Consider the following 6000-nt stretch of genomic DNA (forward strand, 5'->3'; position numbering starts at 1 on the left):
TTGTAGAGGTGAATAGTAGAGCTTCAGACAACTTCACTTTTGATTACTGTTCAAAGCTCACATATTTCACACCTTCAGAACTACTAAATGCATTTTTGTAACTGAAGACATCTAAAATCTGCATATAATATCCACCAAAAGTCCACCGTAGGCCTGCCTATATGGTGGACCACCTACCACACACACGTGTCAATAGTGGATACTACATTTCAGAGAAAAGTATTGTACTTTTTAATGCACTTTCTCTATTTAACAGCTGGATTACCTTTGAGATCAAAGTTTATCAAATTATTATTTTTTATTAAACACAAAACAAACCACTAATTCCCAACCTTTTTGGCTTGTGACCCATTAGAAAAAAGCTGTGTGTAGTTGGAACTCCTTTTCATGTTTCAGACGGTTTAATTTCAAGAAGTGTTTAAATTATCACCAGAAAGAAAGAAAGTCACTGGAACCCTTATGGAGGGCCCCTCAAATCCCCTAACCCCCTAACGCGGTGCGGGTCATGGAAGGCTTGTATCACGTGGACGCGCCAACAGTTTTGTTGTCATTACTTAGAATTCCTCATGGGGGAGACAGAAACTACGCACCCATGGAACCCCCTCAATCAACCTGGAATCTACTGAAGCTCCCTGCAAATACACCTGGAACCAGCATCAGCTAACCATACTCAGTTTCCCCCTCTCATTCCCCCTGCTCTGGTGTTTCCCCCTCTCATTCCCCCTGCTCTGGCGTTTCCCCCTCTCATTCCCCCTGCTCTGGTGTTTTCCCCCTCTCATTCCCCCTGCTCTGGTGTTTCCCCCTCTCATTCCCCCTGCTCTGGCGTTTCCCCCTCTCATTCCCCCTGCTCTGGCGTTTCCCCCTCTCATTCCCCCTGCTCTGGCGTTTCTCCCTCTCATTCCCCCTGCTCTGGCGTTTCCCCCTCTCATTCCCCCTGCTCTGGCATTTCCCCCTCTCATTCCCCCTGCTCTGGTGTTTCCGAGCCCCTAAACCAGAGACATTAGGAAACTCTTCTGACCAGTTTTGGTTTAGAATCTGCGGGGTTGTGTTTCAGTCTCAACGGCAGCAAACGGAGACCTTTGGAGACACCGACACTGACGCCAACGTCTCTCCTCCTGATTGGGTCTCATCAGTCATGACGTCTCGTTCTCTGAGACTAGGCAACTACCAGCAGTGGGCAGAGTCTCCCCGCTGCCTCCTGTTTATGTCCAGTATACCAGAAGGTTGATGAGATATGAGGTTTGGGCGTGTTAGTTTAAACAGAGATTAGTTCTTCTACTGGAGATAAAAAAACACTTGGTGCACCGAGATCACTTTTGGCTCAAAACTCAAAACTCAAAACGTAGCGATGTAAATGTATGAGTCTGAATAGACCTTCAGTTATCTCCTTCGCTTGCTGGAACTCCCTGAGTCACTTGGGAACTCTTTCAAAGAGTCCAGAGAGTCCAGATAGAATCAATAGTCCCCACTTTGATCACTTGCAGAAGTCCATGTTGTGTGCTGTGGTTGGGTTAAACCCTGCAGGATATGAAACAAGCAAGTGGAACTGCTGCTGCTGTTCTCTCACACACACATTACAAACCTGTGGGCACAACTGTGGTTTCAATGAGGAATTACAGTAATCAGTTATGGTAAATGGTAAATGGACTGTGCTTTACAATTCATTCTTTTATTCAACCTTTATTGTGCCTTGAAAGATCATGGGGCGGCCCTCATGTACAGTGACATTGAGGCATTACAAAGACAGTAAAACAACAACACAGACAAGAATACACCATCATAAATGATATAAAAAGGCAATACAACTTTCAAACTTTCTGAGTTGAGGAACTGATCAATAAATTAGGATAATACGGATACAAAAGAAAGTACAGTTATGTAAAGCACCTACAAGTAGATTTCTAAAATGTCCAAAAGGCACAAGAGAGTTGATTTGAAGAAATGTGCTGTCATTTGTTCCAGGAGCGTTCAGATCGAGCTCGTGGTTACAATCATTTTAATTTATACATGCTGCTCGACAATATTATGAGGAAGCTGCCATCATCATTCACACACACACACACACACACACGCGCGCACACACACACACACGCGCAAACACACACGCAGGCACGTACGCACGCACGCACGCATACAGACACACAAACACACACACGCACGCAGGCACGCACGCACGGACACACACACGCAAACACACACAAACACACACACACACACACACACACAGACACGGACACGCACACACACATGCACACACACAGACACACACACACACACACACACACACACACACACACACACACACACACACACACGCAGGCACGCACACACACACACACACACACACACGCACACACGCAGGCACGCACACACACACACACACACACACACACACGCAAAAACACACTGTGATTTAAGGACTACCTGCTCTACATCACAAAATCTGTCACAACATTCAAAAGAAAACTGAATCCATTTTGTCAGGCTCTATTATGCATCCACTGTGTGGAAAACGTGTCGGGTGGATGTGGGTTCCTTAGCGTCTTTGGGTTGGTGGGTGTTTGTACACGCACGTTGAGTTCATTGAAAAGTGACGTATAAATAAACTACGCCTTGAAGTTGTTATGTTGCCATAATGTTACAGTGCTGATCCATTTGTCCGTGTGCCGCTTCTGTCGTGCCGTGCTCCACTCTATTCCTATGGGTGACGTCAAGCGACTTTAACACGCCCGCAAAGCATCCCGGGAAGGCGGCTCTGCATTTGAAAAAATGCTGCGCGTCCAAAAAGCTGGCCGATGCCCATCTTTATGCAAACAAATCCGTCGAACGCGTCGCAACTATCCAGTAGAAGTAGACGGAAATCTTTTAAACTGACCTTTGTCGATTTGAAATGAAGACAGATTCAGCAACTGCACGGCCTATTTCTCTCTTAAAACACGTTTCGGTGAACTATTTTCGTAAAATACTAGATCGTATTCTCAACGAGCCGCCATGACACTCGGTTGAAATTCTCGAGCAGCCAGACCCACGTCACACGTTCGTCCAATCAGCTGCCGGTCAAGCCAATCATCAACCATGGATGTATGTACCACACTTCAGACGTCGTGTCAGACAAATGCATCTGTACCGTTACAGTAGTGAAGGAGTGAAGCAAACCTGTGTCGGTGGTAACATGGTACGTTTGCGTATGGGCTAGCTTCCTGGAGACTTTGATCCGTGTGTCATGAGCCCAGCTGAATACCTGTAAAACAAACTGTTTCTCTGTCTCTCTCTCTCTTCTGTCCCCCCCTGTAAATAAACCACTCCTGAGCTCGCTCAGATCTCCACAGAGGCAGCACTCAAACACATTAGCCAATTGATTCCCTGATTGACTCCAGTGTTCACATTCTCCACTGAAGACGCCGCGCAGATGTTTACCTGCGAGGTCGTTGTGCACTGACATCATTGATATGCCGTCTCCGTGGAGACCAACCTCAGGTGATGAGAGTCTGAACAATATCAGGGACGGTGTTGTGGTGTCGCGCACCAAAACACCCGCTGTGATCACATGAATGCTTGCACACGTTCACACAGCGCCGGTGGAAAGATGGAGACAAAGCTCTGTTTGCTCTGCTTTCACTCAGTAGTCCTGCGCTGTATGGGCCGACGGCTGTTTACGCTCTATTGACTCCTGGGATCCCAGCAACATACTGTCACACTGCGGGGGGGGTGGTTACAAGTTCACCTGTGCAAATTCCCACTAGGAATGGGAGCAGAAAATGGTATTAGGGACAGCCAGCTCACACTAATGCAGTTTAATCCAACAGTTCTGTCAGCAGCAGTGGTGGAAAGTAACTAAGTACATTTACTCAAGTACTGTACTTGAGTTTTTCCATTTTGTGCAACTTTATACTTCTACTCCAGTACTTTTTGGAAGCCAATACAGTTTTTTTCCAATTGCTAAAACACAATTTTGCAAAATAGGCTGGTTTTTATCAAAATACTTCACACAATTCACAGAACCACACACCCAAACTGCAAAATGCATCATATAGATAGATAGATAGATAGATAGATAGATAGATAGATAGATAGATAGATAGATAGATAGATAGATAGATTTTTATTGTTCCCAAAAAAATGGGAAATTCCAGTGTTGCAGCAGCAAAATCTCAGACACACAGCACACATACAGAATATACATGAAATAATATACATATATCCTGCTAAATGAGGCACTGCAACCAAAAGTACATATAGCATTATCAAAATCAAACTTTTGCACCAAATGGCACACACTTCATTTATATTACCAGATTTTTGTCTAACCAACTACACACTGTTGGGCATGATGAAAAGCACTCTCATCTTTAGTATGCTTTGCCATAATACTAAAATAGTTCAAATTGTAGCATTCTTCATTCTTCAGATTGTTCACATGTACAGAAATATTTGCAGACACACACACACACACACACAACATTTTTATTTTTTATTTTTCACCAAACAAGTCAGCAGATATATTTACACTGGACGGAACAAAAAAATGCTCACAAAAAACAGTAAACTGAAAAAGAAAATTGCAGAAAAAATTTTCAGAAAAAATACATAGAAAAAAAAGAGGCAAGACAAAAAAAAAAGGTGCTCATCTGTGGTCTTTTCATAGTGCTTACTTCCTGATTGAAGTGGTAACAATGAACCATTGAGGTGTTTGGCCAGGTGGCGCATATATTGGCCAATGAGCTCATGTAGTGGTATTTTCAATGGCAGTGTTATGAAATGGCAAACATGTGACTTCATGTCAGATTGTTGTGTCTTATGCAGAGAACCGTGTTCAGTGCATTTAAAAAGGGCCATGTTGAATTGCAAAATGTGTGTAAAGCAGAAAACGTGTTAAGACTTTTGGAGACTTGAGAAGAGGTTTTGCTCTCTGTGTGTCAGTTTAAATAATTGTGCTATGCATGTCATTTGAGTGTGTTAGCATTGGAAAAAACTGTAATGGACTTGATACTCTACTAAACATGTGTCAAACTCAAGGCCCGCAGGCCAAATCCGGCCCCTTGCAGACTTTGATCCGGCCCGCATATCAGTTTTCATATGATGCATACTGGCTTTTTTGTTGCTGACTTTCTTAGGGCTTTATGTCGACCAAACTGTAATTGAGAAGACTATATTTTGATTTTGATTCAACTTTATTCTCATTGCGCATGTCTTAAGTACATAGCAACATAATGTAGTTAGCATCTAACCAGAAGTGCTTTAACCCTTGTAATGTCTTCCCGTCGACCACGCAACTTTTTGTTTTTCTGGGTCGCAATATTTTTTAAGCTTTTGTCGCTTTTCACAACATTTTTGAAGCTTTTGCAGACAATTTTGTCACTTTTTTCTGATGTTTCAGTCGATTCTTTCTGCACTTTTTGTGACAGTTTTGTTGTTGTTTTCCCATGTTTTTGAAACATTTTATGACATTTTTGTCACTTTTTATTATTATTTAAAAAATTTTTTTGAAATGCTATAAATTTGAATAAACACCCACATGCAATGAAAGTAGTGAACTGATCATTTATTTTACTTCTGAAGAGCATTGTATGAAACCATCCACGTTATTTTTTTTTTTGACAATTAGGTTTAAAGAAACCCAAAATTTCAGATATAAAAATTTTCTGAAAATGGGTCAAATTTGTCAAACTTTACATCTGAAGCATTTAAAGACTCTATTTGTCCATTGTTTTTGTCTTTCTGTCGTACACTAGAGAAATTACCGTATAGTCAGGAGACGTGGAGGCATACAGTCAAGGGAGAAGCCCATAGAGAGTCCACGGAAAGCATCGGAACAAAATATTTCAGCAACGTTTTGATTGGAAATACTTCGGACTTCCAACTTTCAGACAGGTTGCTCACGTCACATCTACGTCTTCAAGCTCAGTTGGAGGCTGCTCAGTAACGCTCAGCCATCACCGGAAAAGTGACTTCTAATAGACTTCACTGGTCTCTGTCGAAGTCTATGGCGTCGCTGTGTCC

The sequence above is a fragment of the Sander lucioperca genome, chromosome 20 (genome assembly GCF_008315115.2).
Source record: "Sander lucioperca isolate FBNREF2018 chromosome 20, SLUC_FBN_1.2, whole genome shotgun sequence".
In the NCBI taxonomy this organism is placed as follows: domain Eukaryota; kingdom Metazoa; phylum Chordata; class Actinopteri; order Perciformes; family Percidae; genus Sander; species Sander lucioperca.